At 43.0% G+C, this 18426-nt stretch overlaps 1 protein-coding gene across 2 annotated transcripts in view; it reads right to left on the bottom strand.

The window, feature by feature from the left end:
• Positions 1–18241, bottom strand: part of LOC124615355 (CD109 antigen) — an 840079-nt gene extending 821838 nt beyond the window's left edge. For both annotated transcript variants that reach the window (XM_047143167.1, XM_047143169.1), the window contains exon 1: positions 18006–18241. The gene's annotated coding sequence lies outside the window, so the exon portion shown is untranslated. The remainder of the gene's footprint in view (positions 1–18005) is intronic.
• Positions 18242–18426: the final 185 nt, after the last annotated feature.

The raw sequence follows: 18426 nt of genomic DNA, 5'->3' as shown, positions 1-18426 counted from the left end.
AGGGGCATGTGGCCAGCACACTGCTCTCCCGACCGTATGCCAGTTTCCGAGACCGGAGCCGCTACTTTTCAATCAAGCAGCTCCTCAATTTGCCTCACAAGGGCTGAGTGCTCCCCGCTTGCCAACAGCGCTCGGCAGACGGATGGTCACGCATCTAGCCCAGCTCGACAGCGCGTAACTTCGGTGATCTGACGGGAACCGGTGTTACAACCGCGGCAAGGCCGTTGGCCTTTCTTAGGTAATGCGCACTACAAAATTACGGATTGCTTAGGGGAAAGGGCAACTACAAGGGCAAGTCACATTACGGAACACGATCACAATGTACTAATTTGTACAAGGAAACCATGTGCCAGTACGTGTAATGCATCACAGTAATGTCTTGTCATTCTCACGAGATCAACATCTCACTCATCATGAAGAGATCCTGATTCAACTTTTCGCGCGAACTGTGGGCACTTGTTCAGTAGAAGACAAGTGTTTCAGAGTAGCGAGGATGGAGAAGTGCTCACAGCACTTAAGAAGTTTACTTGACTCTCTTGCTTAGAATGCTCCCTCCTGTCATATCCCTGAACATTGACCATTCCTCCTGAGACAACCTGTGTATTCTATGCCTGTGTATAATCTGAGCGATTTACTTTCAGTGTATTACAATGACAAATTCTCTATCATTCTGACATAATCCCCGGATGATAAAATGGTTCTGAGCACTATGCGACTTAACTTCTGAGGTCATCAGTCGCCTAGAACTTAGAACTAATTAAACCTAACTAACCTAAGGACATCACACACATCCATGCCCGAGGCAGGATTCGAACCTGCGACCGTAGCAGCCGCTCGGTTCCAGACTGTAGCGCCCAGAACCGCACGGGCACTCCGGCCGGCCCCGGATGATGAAAAGAAGTATTTTGATGAATTTACCCTTCTTCAGTTGAGCCAGAAGAAACATATAGGGCACGTAAGCAGACAATCCCTCTTCCTTGTGATTGCATAGTTGACGCGACACCGGCCTCCGTGGCCTGTGCGGTCGCGGTTCGAATCCTGGAATACGGGTGGTGGCTGAAATTTTCACTGTCAGCGAGGAGAGGTGGCGGTGTAAAATTCCTAATCACCAGTCTTTGCGTCAATGTACACTATTAAATTTCAAACCTCTCCCCAGTGAGGGCATGTGACACTGTTGTGGTAATCCGTCCGTCGGAAAAGGACCATTAACTTCAACAGCTCCCTTGGTACTGCTCGGAACTAGTAGGCTCTGTACCGGCATCTGATTTCACCTTCTCCCTTCTATCACCACCACCACCACCACCATGCAACACACACACACACACACACACACACACACACACCTACAGTCCACATACGACAACTCTCACATACCCGCAAGGAAAACGATCAAAGTGATAAAGAACACCCCTTCCAACGAGCGACTGAACTCATCCCGCGGGATTCCCCAGCCAACAACGCCAAACGTCACCACATTTTCACTGACCTGACAACGAAACCTGTTTTCCCACAAGCGGCTTTCTGCTCTGCGAGCACCTCTCGTGTCAGTGCATAGATAGGCAGCCAGCCAGTCACTTTGTCTATGACGTCATTCATCTACAGGCGTGCTGGGCGTGGAGTTTTGAACTTCAGAGTACGTTGCACACTGCGCATTTGTCACCATATATCGAGCTTTTCGTAAAAAGGGTAGTCCCTCATAACCAACTTCAGCCGTTCAGATGCCAGCCTGCATAGCAGACAGCTCTCTCAACACACACAATTTTAGCCGCTGACGCGCAAACGAAAATGGCCACTCGGGAGACGAGACTCACTACAGGAATAAAACGCCAGGGGCGCTGCAGTAGACTCACTTGTCTCGTGGAGTTACTTGATACAAAGTCGATGGTGTAAAAGGAGATTCAGGCTGTCAAATGCAGCCGTGCATAACAATAACGCGCTGCTACAACTTTTCCTTTCTAATTCAAGTCTCCAGATAATGTGTTCTGGTGGGTAGAGCAGAAGTTACGCTTCATCTCGAGTTGCAGCGCTAAGCACTGGAACTGCAGAGGTAAACCGAGTCGGTATCCGTTTTCCTCCTGGTGGCCACACCGCTGAGAACAACACGTCAAGGTCACCGCGACTAGCAGTTCCCAGCTCAGCTCACGCTGCAATCTCCCCCCCCCCCCCCCCCCCCCTCTCCATCCATGACGCATCGCATCGCCTTACGAGATGGCACATCGCCAACTCCAAGGGCTCCCCTTAATTACTGGCAGACACTGGAACACACACACACACACACACACACACACACACACAGAGAGAGAGAGAGAGTTTGCAATTGTCAATATGAAGGTTGGTTTTAATACTGCAGAGACATACAAGACGTACTGATAATGGAAACTGCCTTCCGCTGACATCTTCACATAGTCATGGAGGAAGCAAGGGAGGCATTGACGTGAATTTTATCTTGAAAGCGTAATCACGAACACAGGCTCGACACATTCCAAATACACAAAATCTGTTTCCATAGCTCAGGCTTACGACAAGCACCAGAACAGGTGGATATTGAAGACTAGTCCAGTGTCTTATTATCTTGAGAATAACCATCGCTTCCAGCGTAGTACAAGGCATCATCATCATCATAAACTAAAGGCTATGCCTTATCGATTTAGCCACGTCCCTCTCTCCATTGTCATCCTCTTCAATTCTTCATTCGATTTTATCCCCATATCTTCTTTGATGTTATTAAAATACGTTGCTCTTGGCCTGCCTCTTTATTTTTTTTTCCTAAAACTTTTCCTTCAAATACATTCTTTAGTAACTGGTTGTGTCTCACTATGTGCCCTGTCATTTTTGATTTTCTTCTACCTACATAAAGTTCTGCTCTCATTCACTTCTCTTAAGACCTGTTCATTACTTTACCTATCTACCCAGCTTGTTTTCTTCTTCTCCATATCCACATTTCCATTGCTTCCAGTCTCTTTTTCTCTGCCTTACCCAGAGTCCACGCTTCACATCCGTATGTTAAGACACTCCGGACAAAAGTTTTGGCAAACTTTTTCCAACTTTCTAGGCTTATATGATTGTCTGTTAGTAAATTCCTTTTATTTTGGAAAGCTTGCTTTGCCAAGGCTATTCTTCTCTTTATATCTGTGATACATTTATTGTGCTCCCCAAATAACAGAAGTTCTCAACCTGCTCTAGATCATCATCTTGTTTAATATTAACTTTACGATTTTCTTTTGTCTTCCCTACTACCATAGTTTTTGTTTTCTTCTACAAGGCACAACCATAAATGTAAAAATGGTAGGGCCTTGCTCTATTCGTCAATGACATTCATAGCGTCGTGAACAAGACTTCCTGGTATTTAATATCTGAAATAAAAATGTCTCACACAAACATAAGTACTTTTTCAACGATAATTTTTCCAGCATGCTTTTTCTCCCCTTGCGGATGAATTCAACAGAAGTCAACAATGTAGATAGTTTCCAGAACTAATTTTCCACTACGTAACTGAGTACGAGCTGTTTCCAAACTTTGTTGCACATTAAAAGTCTGTGAAGTGCCGGAATTCGAACACGGTCCCTTGCCTGCAGCGAGCAGCGAATGTGTTATTCTGACCCGACTCACTGCCCATCACCACAGCGTCGGTTATACCAATACATTTCTACTATTTCTAAAGTTCACAGTTCTCATGTACAACTTGCTGAACTGTTTACACATCTGTTTCATGTGAAAACTGTTTCTCACTCACCACGGCGACAGATAAAGAAATTAACAGAAAAATCACTGGAGAGATAAAAGAAAATCTTGCACGAGACCTCGACATTTGGGGAGCTTGCAGTTCTACCTGCTGAGAGGGACGTCGCAAATGGTAAAAAGCTTGCACTTCAAGCGAGAGGTGCCCATCAGCCACAGCGCAAGCACACCGATTTAATTTTTCTATTCTAGCGTTCCAGGTGTCCGCCACTCGTGGTCTCACGGTAGCATTCTCGCTTCCCGAGCACGGGTTCCCGGGTTCGATTCCCAGCGGGGTCACGGATTATTCAGCTGCCCCGAGATGAATCTGTGTTGTGTCCATCATTCATCCCCATTACCGTCGGGGGAAGGCAACGGTGAAACACTTCCATTAGGACCCTGCCAAGTACGGCGGTGCGGGTCTTCCGCATAGTTCCCCTAGGTTCTGTCAGGAAGCATGGAATGTGTGTGAAATCTTATGGGACTTAACTGCTAAGGTCATCAGTCCCTGAGCTTACACACTACTTACCCTAAATTATCCTAAGGACAAACACACACACCCATGCCCGAGGGAGGACTCGAACCTCCGCCGTGACCAGCCACACAGTCCATGGCTGCAGCGCCTAAGATCGCTCGGCTAATCCCGGGCGGCAACAAGCATGGGACTTCACTTCGATTTCCATCGTTCCAGGGGCAAGTCTTAATCGCTCCTCCTTCATGACCTTCATGCCCAACTCGCCTCTGCGCGGGAATCGACTTGCCGTTGTGTCGTTCTGAAGTTCTGAAATTGCCAACATGTAACGTGTCGGAAGTGATGTTTCTACGGCAGGATCTAGAAATGAAATGTCGTGTGGCTAGGGCCTCCCGTCGGGTAGGCCGGTCGTCTGGTGCAAGTCTTTTGAGTTGATGGCGATGAAATGATGATGATGATTATTAGGACAACACAACACCCAGTCCCTGAGCGGAGAAAACCTCCGACCCAGATGGGAATCGAACCCGGGCCCCTTGGCATGACAGTCCGTCGCGCTGACCACTCAGCTATCGGGGCGGACAGGATTTATAAATGAAACGGAAAGACTGCAGCATACGTCCATCGTAGTACAAGGAACCGCCACAAATGTTAAAATCGTGGGGTCCCGCTCTGTTCGTCTATGACAGTCATAGCGTTGTGGTGGACGGCACTCAGGTCCACAACGTGTTCCTCGACTTTCCGAAGGCTTTCGATAAAGTTCTGAACTTTATGAGATGAGATCTTTCACAGGTTTAATGGCTTCCTTCCGAACATTATCAACATGTTCTTTATGGGACGGAATCGGCGTACGTCGAAGTAATTCCAGTAGTACCCCATAGGGCCGTTAGTGTTTGCAATATATATGAAAAATCTGGTGGGTACCGTCGAGGCTCTTCACGGACGCTGATGCTGTCTACAGGACGGTTGCAACGCCCAAAGACCTGAGAAGCGCACGACTGCCTGCAGAGGACCAAAGCTAGTGCAATCACTGGCAAATAACGCGAAAGGAAATAGTGCGCATATAGTATTAGGAACGGAAAGTTGGTTAAAACCGGAAGTGAACAGTAACGAAATCCTAGACACAGAATGGAATATATACCGCAAGGATAGGATAAACGCCAAAGGTGGAGGAGTATTTATAGCAGTAAAGAATTCAATAATATCCAGTGAAGTTATTAGCGAATGCGAATGTGAAATAATCTGGGTTAAGTATCAAAGGTGGGTCAGATATGATAGTCGGATGCTTCTATAGACCACCTGCATCAGCAACCGTAGTAGTTGAGCGCCTCAGAGAGAACCTGCAGAACGTCGTGAAGAAGTTTCGTGATCATACTATTGTAATAGGGGGAGACTTCAATCTACCAGGTATAGAATGGGATAGTCACACAATCAGAACTGGAGCCAGGGACAGAGACTCTTGTGACATTATCCTGACTGCCTTGTCCGAGAATTACTTCGAGCAGATAGTTAGAGAACCAACTCGTGAAGCTAACGTTTTAGACCTCATAGCAACAAATAGACCGGAACTTTTCGACTCCGTGAATGTAGAAGAGGGTATCAGTGATCATAAGTCAGTGGTTGCATCAATGACTACAAGTGTAATAAGAAATGCCAAGAAAGGAAGGAAAATATATTTGCTTAACAAGAGTGATAGGGCACAAATCGCAGAATATCTGAGTGACCACCATCAAACGTTCATTTCTGAGGAAGAGGATGTGGAACAAAAATGGAAAAAATTCAGAAACATCGTCCAGTACGCCTTAGATAAGTTCGTACCGACTAAGGTCCAAAGCGAGGGGAAAGATCCACCGTGGTATAACAATCATGTACGAAAGGTACTACGGAAACAAAGAAAGCTTCATCATAGGTTTAAGAGTAGTCGAATCATAGCTGATAAGGAAAAGCTGAACGAAGCGAAAAAGAGCGTAAAGAGAGCAATGAGAGAAGCATTCAACGAATTCGAACATAAAACATTGGCAAACAATCTAAACAAGAACCCTAAAAAGTTTTGGTCATATGTAAAATCGGTAAGCGGATCTAAATCCCCTATTCAGTCACTCGTTGACCACGATGGCACCGAAACAGAGGACGACCGAAGAAAGGCAGAAATACTGAATTCAGTGTTCCGAAACTGTTTCACTGCGGAAAATCGTAACACGGTCCCTGACTTCAGCCGTCGCACGGACGCCAAAATGGAAAATATTGAAATAAACGATATCGGAATTGAAAAACAACTGCTATCACTTAGTAGCGGAAAAGCATCCGGACCAGACGAGATACCCTTAAGATTCTACAGTGATTATGCTAAAGAACTTGCCCCCTTTCTATCAGCAATTTATCGTAGATCGCTGGAAGAACGTAAAGTACCTAGCGACTGGAAGAAAGCGCAGGTCGTTCCCATTTTCAAGAAGGGTCATAAATCAGATGCGAATAATTATAGGCCTATTTCGCACGTCAATCTGTTGTAGAATAATGGAACATGTTTTGTGTTCTCGTATTATGACGTTCTTAGATAATACAAATCTCCTTCATCATAACCAACATGGATTCCGCAAACAGAGATCATGTGAAACTCAGCTCGCCCTATTTGCCCAAGAAATTCACAGTGCCGTAGACACTGGCGAGCAGATTGATGCCGTATTCCTGGACTTCAGGAAGGCATTTGATACGGTTCCGCACTTACGTTTAGTGAAAAAAATACGAGCTTACGGAATATCGGACCAGGTTTGTGATTGGATTCAGGATTTCCTAGAAGAAAGAACACAACATGTCATTCTTAACGGTTCAAAATCTGCAGATGTAGAGGTAATTTCGGGAGTACCGCAGGGAAGCGTGATAGGACCTTTATTGTTTACAATATACATAAATGACTTAGTTGACAACATCGGTAGCTCCGTGATGCTATTTGCAGATGACACGGTTGTCTACAAGAAAGTAGCAACATCAGAAGACTCGTACGTACTCCAGGAGGACCTGCAGAGGATTAATGCATGGTGCGACAGCTGGCAGCTTTCCCTAAACGTAGATAAATGTAATATAATGCGCATACATAGGGGCAGAAATCCATTCCAGTACGATTATGCCATAGGTGGTAAATCATTGGAAGCGGTAACGACCGTAAAATACTTAGGAGTTACTATCCGGAGCGATCTGAAGTGGAATGATCACATAAAACAAATAGTGGGAAAAGCAGGCGCCAGGTTGAGAGTCATAGGTAGAATTCTAAGAAAATGTGACTCATCGACGAAAGAAGTAGCTTACAAAACGCTTGTTCGTCCGATTCTTGAGTATTGCTCATCAGTATGGGGCCCTTACCAGGTTGGATTAATAGAAGAGATAGACATGATCCAGCGAAAAGCAGCGCGATTCGTCATGGGGCATTTAGTCAGCGCGAGAGCGTTACGGAGATGCTGAACAAGCTCCAGTGGCGGACACTTCAAGAAAGGCGTTACGCAATACGGAGAGGTTTATTATCGAAATTACGAGAGAGCACATTCCGGGAAGAGATGGGCAACATATTACTACCGCCCACATATATCTCGCGTAATGATCACAACGAAAAGATCCGAGAAATTAGAGCAAATACGGAGACTTACAAGCAGTCGTTCTTCCCACGCACAATTCGTGAATGGAACAGGGAAGGGGGGATCAGATAGTGGTACAATAAGTACCCTCCGCCACACACCGTAAGGTGGCTCGCGGAGTATAGATGTAGATGTAGATGTAGATGAACGCCCGGAAAAATGGGGTCCATTACTGTTCGATGGCACTACTGCTGGATATTCACTGGAAACAGTAACTACTGTAAAATTCTACGCGTAATTGTCCGGTATGACCGCAAAGCGGAATGAACACATATGAATTATAACAGATGTTGGAAAAGCTAACGTAAGTGGAAGAATCACAGAGAAACGTAATTCATCCAAGAAAGAAGTCTCTTGTTCTATCGAATCTTTGTGTCGGGTGTTGCAAAACCAATATAATACTTGGCACCTTCTGTCTCTATTCTTTTTATCCTTGCTTGAAAAATTACAATGCGCATCACTAATATTTGCACTTCTTGTCCTCTGTATGAAAACAGGCGATCGTGAGTGATTTCCGTATGCTGAACTCCCATTCGATTTTAGTTTTTCTCCATCACGTGCAGTTTCTTCTGGATATCAATTTCTCCTCTGTTAGGACATATACAGGGTAATCACTTGCTAACGCAACCGCTTTCGCGGCGTGCAACCTGTCTGCGAGGCCGGCTGCTGGGCCCGTGGCTGACAGGGGGGAGGTGGTCAGCAGTTAAAGGTGGGTCTAAAGTACGGTTTCTCGCCTCAGTTGTTTCTAACACACACAACATAAAAAACTTTCAAGAAAAATGTAAATTACTTGCGAATATTACGCAAGGAGATGCTGGGACTCTCTTCGTTGTTCAAGCACTTCTGACTCCTGTTTACGATACTGATCATTATACTCTCCACTCCCCTCTGAGCAATGGCAGCAATTTCCTGACTAATGTTGGTCTTAAGTTCATCTACAGTGTGTACATATGATCTGTACATCTGATTTGGACACACTCCCTTTTAACGTCGCAGGGAGATTAAATAGGTGAAACGAGGAGGCCACGAATTTCCCATAGTGAAAAGGCCGCTGTATGTGCCGTCGCAGTGTCTTGCTGGAAGGTTGCGAAAGCACGTTGCCTCTGAGTTAACTGGTCAAAAACAAGCCGCAAAATGTTGTCCACACATCTCTCAATGAACTGTTTCCGGGAACAGCATAGGATCTGTCATTCTCTCATCGCTGATATCGCAGCACACGCCTCGTGAATTACTGAACGAAGCGAAAATGAGCGTAAGGAAAGCAATTAGAAAATAGGTCAATGACTTTGGAAGTAAAACTCTGTGAACCGATCTGAGTGCAAACCTTATGAGATTTTGGTTTTCCGTAAATTCAGTTAGAAGTTCGAAATCCTCCATTCATTCACTCAGTGACCATACTGGCACCGAAATGCAAGATAACAGGGACGAGGCCCGAAATATTTAATTCGGTCTTCCGAAACTGTTTCGCCGCGGGAGATCTTAAGACGGTCGCTCCTTTCAACCACCGCATGAACGCCGAAAAGGCAGATACTGAGACAGCCGATCGTGGGACAGAAAAGAAAGTTCGATCGGTTAGCAGTATAAAGTAGTCAGGACCAGATGAGATACCTGTAAGATTATACACACATTATGCGAAAGTGTATCGTAAATCGCTGGAGCAACGAAAGGCACCTGGCGACCACAATAAAACGTAAGTCACTCTCGTTTTCAAGAAAGGCCATAGGACGTTGACGTCAATCTGTTTTAGAATTATCAACCATTTTTTTTGCTCAAGAATTATGACGTTTTTGGAGAACGAAAATCACCTGTACAAAAATCAACATGGATTCCGCTGACAGCGGTCTCGAGAAACTCAGCACTTTCCATTTCCGCAATATTTGTGATGCAAGTTTTACATACTGGCACAATATCGTTCCCGCGAATTCTAAGATAATATAAAAATCTTTAAAATTGTTCCTCAGACTAGCCCCGAAATACAAGAAGCGAGCAGGGGAGTTCAGTTTATGTATTTACGGAAAGAAGATTTAATAAAACATATTTTAATTTACTTACTGATGTGATAACAACTTATATTTTATGTTTGTATGCAATAATGTTCAAACGGCAAAAGACATTTTTATGTGATGTAATAACAAACTGACAAGTTTCACATTTTTTTACTTTACTCGTACTGTGAAAGCTTGCTTTTTTCCCACTTTCATGATTCTAGGTCAGCGGGAAGCACCCTATTGTTCCGATTTTACAGAATGATACAGGGAACGCCGAAAGTGTCCTGATGATTCCAGGGGGGGCGCCAACGGGGAGGTGACCATGAGGAAAAAAATTGATAACTAACGAAAGGATAACGTTCTTCGAGTCTGGGCATGCAACGTCAGAAGTTTGTTTGAACGTGATAGGGCGGATCTAAATTCTAAAAAGAGAAATGCAAGGGCTTAATGTAGATGTAGCACGCTTCAGTGAAGTGAAATAGAAAGAAGACAAGGATTTGTGGTCAGATGAGTATAGGGTAATACCAACAGCTGCAGAAAATTGTGTAACTGAAGCGGGATTCGTTATGAATACGAAGGTGGGGCAGAGTGAGTTACAGCGAACCGTTCAGTGTTAGGGCTGTTCTCGTCAGAATCGGCAGGAAACCAACACCGGCAAGACTTCAGGTACACATGCAGACATCACAAGCAGAAGATGAAAAAATAGAGAAAGTATATTAGGATGTTGAACGGGCAATTCATTACGTAAAGGGAGATAAAAATCTAATACTCATGGGGGATTGGTATCCGGTTGTAGGGAGGAGGAGGAGAAGAAAGGGTTACAGAAGAACACGGGTTTGGTAGTTGGAGCGAGAGAGGAGAAATACTAATTAAGTTCTGCAATAAATTTCAGCTAGTGATAGCGAATACGCTGGTCAGGAATCACAAGAGGAGGAGGTATACTTGGAAAATGTTCGGAGATACTGGAAGATTCCAGTTACATTACATCATGGACAGGCAGGTATTCCGAAATCAGGTAATGAGTTGTGAGACGTACTCAGGCGCAGATAGATCAGAAGTTAGTAATAATTAAGAGTAGGCTGAAGTTTAAGAGACTATTCTGGAAGAATCAGTGAGCAAAAAAGAGGGGCACGAAGTATTAAGGAATGAAGAGACACGTTTGAAGTTCTCTGAGCCCATAGATGATGCAATAATGAAAATAGATCATAGGCAGTTCAGTTGAGGAGCAATGGACAGCTTTAGAAAGGTCAATAACAGAAGTTGGAAAGAAAAACATACGTACAAGGAAGGAACTATGGGTAAAGGAAGAAACACTTCAGTTGATCGACGAAAGAGCGAAATACAAAATGTTCAGGAAATTCAGGAATACTGACGATCAAGTCACTTAGGAATGAAATAAATAGGAAGCGCTGGAAAGCTAAGGCGAAATCGCTACATGAAAAAGCGAAGAAATAGAAAGAAAGACGATAGTCGGAAGGACTGTCTCAGCATATAGGAAAGTCAAAACAACCTTCGATGAAATTAAAAGCAAGGGCACTAACATTAAGAGTGCACTGCACTGGGAATTCCACTGTTAAATGCAGAGGAGAGAGCGGATAGATGGAGACAGTACACTGAAGGCCTCTATGAGGGGGAGGACAGAAGAAGAAACAGGAGTCGACAGGAAAGAGATAGGGGGTCCATTATTAGAATCAGAATTTAGAAGAGCTTTGGAGACTTAAGATCAAATAAGGCAGAAGGGATGGATACCATTCCATCGGAATTTCTGAAGTCGTTTGGTGGCGGAAGAGGGGGGGGGGGGGGGGGGGGGGGGAGAGGTGGGAGCGGAGTGGCAACAAAACGACTAGAGGCTTAGTGTGTTACGAGACTGGCGATATACCATCAGACTTTTGGAAAAACATCATTCACACAATTCGGAAAACAGCAAGAGCAGGCAACAGCTCATGTCTCCAAGCCGCTGACAAGAATAGCACACAGAACACTGGAAAAGATGATTGACGATCTGATAGATGACTATAGGTTGGCTTTAGGAAAGGTAATGGCACCAGAGAGGCAGATCTGACGTTGCGGTTGATAAGGGAAACACGGGAAAACAAAAGAAAAAAAAAACACGTTCATAGAATCTATAAACCTGGAAAAAGCGTTCGACAGTGTAAAATGGTGCTAGATGTTCGCCATTCTCAAATAGGGTAAGCTGGAGGGAAAAATGGGCGGTACACAATACGTACAAGAATAAAGAGGGAACAATAAAGCTGGAGGGCGAAGTGCTCGGACTGGAAAAGATATAAGACAGGACTGTAGTCTTTCGCCCCTATTGTCCAATCTACACATCAAAGAAGCAATGGTGGAAACAGAACAAAGGTTCAACAGTGGGGTTAAAGCTCAGGGTGAAAGAATATCAATGATAAGATTCGCTGATGATATCGATGTCCACAGTGAAAGAGAAGAAGGATTACATGATCTGCTGAATGGAATGAACTGTCTAGTGGGTACAAAATATGGATTGAGAGTAAATCCAAGAAAAACTAAAATAATGAGAAGTGTCAGAAATGAGAACAGTGAGAAACTTTACATCAGAATTGGGGATCACGAAGTAGATGTGAAGGAATTCTGCTACCTCAGCAGTATCGTAACCCGTGATGGACGGAGCAAGGAGAACATAAGCAGACTAGCACTGGCAAAACGGGCATTCCTGGGAAAAGAAATTCTACTAGTATCAAACACAGGAATTTCTGAGAATGTACACAGGTAGTCAAACACTGTCTGTGGGAAAACTGGAACAGAAGAGAATCGAAACACTTGAATTTGGTGCTGCAAAACAATGTTGAAATTATGTGGACTGATAAGGTAAGCACAAAGGAGGTTCTCCGCAGAATCGGCGAGGAAAGGAATATATGGAAGCCAGTGTTAAGTAGAAGGGGCAGGATGATAGGACATCTGTTAAGATATCACGGAATAACTTCCATGGTACTAGAGCTGTAGAGATAAGCACTTTAGAGGAAGACAGAGATTGGAATACACTGTAACGTTCTAAGTGTAACTTTCTTTAATAAAAATGTGAAATGGCTCTGAGCACTATGAGACTTAACATCTGAGGTCATCAGTCCCCTAGAACTTAGAACTACTTAAACCTAACTAACCTAAGGACATCACACACACCCATGCCCAATGCAGGATTCGAACCTGCGACCGCAGCGTCCAGACTGAAGCGCCTAAAACCGCTCGGCCACCACGGCCGGCGAATAAAAATGTGAAATAATAAACTTTACGATTATGCTGAATGAAGTCTGATCTGTGGAATGAGTACAGAACTCGAACTGTCGTGTTGCGTGTTGTAACTGCAAGTGGTGTGCTTACTTACGAATCGATTGGGACAACTCCCAATACCAATAAAGAAATGCAGTTACTGCACAATACATTCAGCCCCTTAGGCACTGAATCTTCTGGCCCTGTTCAAAACTGGTAACTTCGGTTTCTATGCACATAACAAATAAATTATCTTACCTCTAGAGTAGCAAAGGTGGAACGCGACAGATTCTGGTCTCTCATAAAAAAAATAAAAATAAAAAAATAAAAAAAAATGTAAATGCTAACTACAGGCTCAGCAGTGGGCAATGCTAGTAGCCATAATACTTGAAATGCACATGAAATTAATTTGGCTGATAAACGAGAACATTTAAGAAAATCCAACTTCTTTAAGAAATATATGACCTGGACTGGGAGGCGGTACTGATTATGGTGAATTACTAACACTCACTTCTTTTTAGCAAAATTATATTGCAAGTTAAGTTGGCTTTTCACAAACAATGAGATTTAAACAGCAAGTATTATATAACTTCATCAATCCAACATAAATGTAAATCATCAAATTACACATAGCCCTGTTAACAAATCTTAAAAGCATTACAAAAATGAAATATCTAACGAGCCTTTTTTTTTTTCAAAACCGTTTACGTAAATTCTGGGGTTACTCAACAATTACAAATTATCAGCCAACTCATCTATACTAACGCGATGACAAAAGCAGAAACCACAATTATTTAACATGTTTACCTTATTTCTATGTCTGCTTCCATGTTCAACAATATTGACATACCTACATTAATCTAACTCTTGGTGGCTTCACACAGCACACCACAAAAACTCCATCGTCTTTCCCTCACAGACAGCTCTCTCAACACTAGCTGCGTAGTATCTTTGGCTCTGCGATCGCGCACTGTCAGCGATCCGTATTATCAAGCCTATCAGAGACATTCATCGTTATAGTATACTAGTTTCATTTTAATTTATCAATATTCTTATCTTATTCTGGTGCCACATACAAGTGTGCCCCAGTATACTCCTTTCAACATCCGCCGAATAATTGAGGACATAGATTGCAAGCGCTACTCTGAGATGAAGACGTTGGCGCAGGAGAGGAATTCGTGGCGGACCGCATCAAACCAGCCAGAATACTGATGACTCTTCAAACAGCACACAGAGGCTTACCGAGACTGTCTCTTCCCAACCGCCTTTCGCGAGTGGAACAGGGAAGGGGGGAATCAGTTAGTGGTAGCAGACAGTACTCTCCGCTACACACTGTTGGGGGTTTGCGGAGTATGGCGCGGATGTAGATGAGAAGTAGAGACACACTATCGACTCCTCGAAATCAAGTTTACAGGCAGTCCTCCTCCATAATGGTAATAAATATGCTTCACTTCCAGTAGGATACTCGCTTAACAAGAACTGGACTCACGAGACTACGCGAGATTTGATCATTTTCTTACACTATGATATGTGTAACTGGAAACTGTGTGTAGACCTGAAAGTGATAGTGCTATGGGCTGGCATGCAACCAGAGTACACGAAGTACTGCTCCTTTCTGCGCTAGTGGAACAGTCGCAACAAGAAAGGACATCAGGTACGTAAAGAGTGGCCTACTCAAACGCCTGTGTAAAATGAGTGTGTTACCAAACCCTGAACATGTATATCGTCTACGGCTGACTTTTAAAATGATGTTAATGGAGATATTTATAAAAGCGCTGGGCAGAAAAAAAGAGGCAACTCTTGCACACCTGAAGACAAAGTTACCCAATGTCAGCGGTGCAAAGATTAGAGGGGAGAGGCTGTGTATTTATTGGCCCCCAAATACGACAGCTTATGCAAGATACAAGTTTCATCCACTCGTTAAGTGAGGCTGATGAAGGTGCATGACATGCGTTCAAGTCAGCGAGTACGCACTTTCACGGTAATCACAAATGGCTATAAAGAGGCTGTGAATAACATAAAATGTTTCCAGGGAACGAAGTGTCATGTCACCAAAGCCACATTTCCTTCACTGCCATCTTGAATTATTCCATCAGAACTTCACGGATACTAGTGATGAACAAGAGGAACGTTTCCACAGAGGCATTGTAGTAATGGAAATGAGGTTTGTAGGGCGGTGCAACTGCAATATGTCGGCAGAATATTGTTGGTCCCCAGTTAGACACACTGCAGAATACGAATACGTAAGAAAACTTCGAAAATGTCCTCCTAAACCTATCCTTGGATGAAATATTTGTTTTTCCAAGGTTTCAAAATTATCTACTATTCGAACAATGAAACTCTTACTTTTGGAATACCGTACGCGATGTGAAATTTTTATTCCCACATCCTACCTCCTTATAACCATGACAAGTGAAAAACTGTAGTTTTATACGGAGGGAAGACAGAAGCGTTAAGCGTTAAAATGAATTGTACACTGTTCTTTGTGTGAACTGTTGTTTAAGCAATATAATTTAGACAGCGCATCTTGTCTCTGTTTTTTATGCATCTCACTAATGTTTACACTTCTAGATAAAAAGCAGAAAATAACCTAGATGTAGGGTCACGTCATCTGAGGGAGAGAAGCTTTTGTTGCTATGAGATCCTAGTCCGCGTCTGGGACTATGATAACCTACACAATAGTGTAGCAGATGGGGCGGTTGCAGCCCTTGAGCGAGAGATTCAGTGTCTTTCTGAGGTGCTCACTCGTGAACAGCAACGGCTATGGCATTCTATAAATGCAAATTCTTTCCTGTCTTCTTAACATCAGTCCTCTTAATGCTCGCACGAGGTTAAAATCCACTTTTACTTATTTAAAGCTGCAACTCTGTTAAAATACTAAGAACCACATAAGCTTTATGTTATGCACATGTGCAATTCAATATTTAAAAACTACGAACTGTCTTATTCACTTGGTGGCACGTCAAATGCCGGCACCAAGTAGAATGAAATAAAGTAATTTTTTTTATATATACTGAATCAGTACTTACCTCTTATAACCGAAAATTACTGATGAGTAGCTGTCACTTTTATAATGTTCATTTAAGTCGTTGCTGGTTTTCTCATCAGACGACGTGGACTATTCAAACCTCATCAAATGTAGGGACAAGAAAGTACAGACAGGAGATGCATAACCGTCAAACCGTCGACTTCAGCGTATAGCACGATAAAAATTTCGAAAGTAGACATGAAGTGCTTTTCCATTTTTGCACACCACATAAGAAATTAATACGTTGCTCGTTTGACACTGACACCACACGTCTGCAGCATTCCATTCCATTCACGCAACAGATACTTTCTACTAAGAATACTCAACAGCTATTCCTGTTTACATAGATTAGTCTATTATGCGCAGCTGAAAACAAAATGCCACGATCATCTACTTACACATTTCTTTTATTGTCACGCAGTCTTGAGTCAACCAAATCCAATTACTTTAAGGCGTACAGTGATCTTTAGTGTGTAAATTCTAACATATATTCATGAAATAACTTTTGATACAAGTCTGACTGGCAGAATGAAACATCGATGGCTTCGAACAAAACATGTAAAGCAAAATAATATGTTTCTTGGCTCCTTAGGTAAGACAGTTTGTACACATCTAGATACCCTGGATAAAAATTATCTAACACACTGAGTCTTTCTGAGTATTTATTCCTTAATGAGAGAGGCAAGTAATAGCTCAATCGCGAGCGACAAGTTAATTCTAACTTGCTTACTGTTACGTTACACGAAAATACTTTTATATAATGCACAACTACCAAAACCTCTGGTTAACATTAAATTTAAAAGTACCCTATCATTCATACATGACAACATTTACCTCTGGACACAGAAATAAAGGAGTCAACAGGTCTCACCCCTCGCGATTATTTCTTGTGCTCTTTACGCTGCATATCAAGTCATATGACAATCACGGGAAATTGGCTTGCTTGGGTACTAGCTCATTCCTTGTTTGTGCATGTGGTTTGGATGGTTGAAACCGTGAGCTACAATACAAACTCTGATTTTGATGGTTAAAATGTAACTTGCATGTTGCTTACGTGCATAAAAATACATCTGCATTATTGGATTTAGCGCTGCAATTGCAACCTAATTTTTAAGATTTGTTTGTTTCCTCTCAATCCCACCATCGGTATCGTTTCTTCAGAACGCTTTTTTTTTTAATCTCATCGTAACAGCAAATTTCTAACCGTTCGGAAACCAATTAAAGCAGACTGGTGGTTTGATTTCATGCAACCCTCTTGCCGTTACGTCTGCCAAGTAATGATTACCACATGAATCATTTCTATTTCTCTACCCCCCCCCCCCCCTTTACCTCATCATAAGCTGTACGCTGCAATTGAAGACCTTGAAAGATGCCGAAGTACTCTCCTTCGTTATGCAACAAATTTTACAATGATTCTGACTGTAAAGAATTTTCTGGGTAACGTTTAACAAGATACTGCCTGTATTGCTGTCACGATTTGGTTAATTCTATATTCTGCAAAAATATTTGCACTATTTCGGGTTACAATAGCTCCCCATCAAAACGCAGTGAGTGATCTTTATCTCCAGACAACAGTTAAATAATTGGTGGTGTGGCGCAACTTTCAAAAAGTTCGTCACTGATCATGCGCCGAAGCATTGAAATCTCCAAAGGCGAACTGTCTCGGGTTTCATCACAACATTCATGTAACACACCATTCTACTGACAAACTAACCGGGACACTTGTTAGCTTCAATGACACCCAACCGAATCCTTTTTATTTTGTAGAATAAACCGAGATTTTTTATGAAAGCAACTGCGTTTTATGGAACTCAATTAGGACCGTAACTTCCAGTTATAGTACGACAAATATTAGGTGATACACAGGAGAATAAAGGGGATCTAATGTCAGAGTCAAATATAAACGCGGTCAACGCCCAGCGCTCAGTTACCTGTGTTCCGTTGTGAAGTTCCTGCAGCTAGCCAGCCACTCCTTAGATGTTGCAATGTTCCTTTTTTCCTTTTCACAGTAAATAAAACGGACACTTACAGTATTTGACGCACTTGCGTAACGACTAAACGGACGTTTACCGTATCACTTCAACACAATAACTTCATTTCTTGCACTTGTATTCTCTTTTTGTTAAAACTTGTACCACTTCGAATTTAACACCACGCAACACACCGCCATACAATCCCACGCTGTGTTGGCAGAGCCATCTAGCGGCGGAATTCCAATTCTTGCGGCGGCGCGCGTCTTGCTGACAAAAGACTATCAAGGAAACATGCAGCGGTCAAGCGGAGCCAGTCCGTTATTTCGCGCTATCAATTTCGCACAAAGCGGAAGATTTTGGCCATTCTCTATTATAGGAC

Source organism: Schistocerca americana, chromosome 5 (genome assembly GCF_021461395.2).
Source record: "Schistocerca americana isolate TAMUIC-IGC-003095 chromosome 5, iqSchAmer2.1, whole genome shotgun sequence".
NCBI lineage: Eukaryota > Metazoa > Arthropoda > Insecta > Orthoptera > Acrididae > Schistocerca > Schistocerca americana.
The sequence above is the reverse complement of the archived record's forward strand: the minus strand, read 5'-3'. Positions and strand labels throughout refer to the sequence as shown.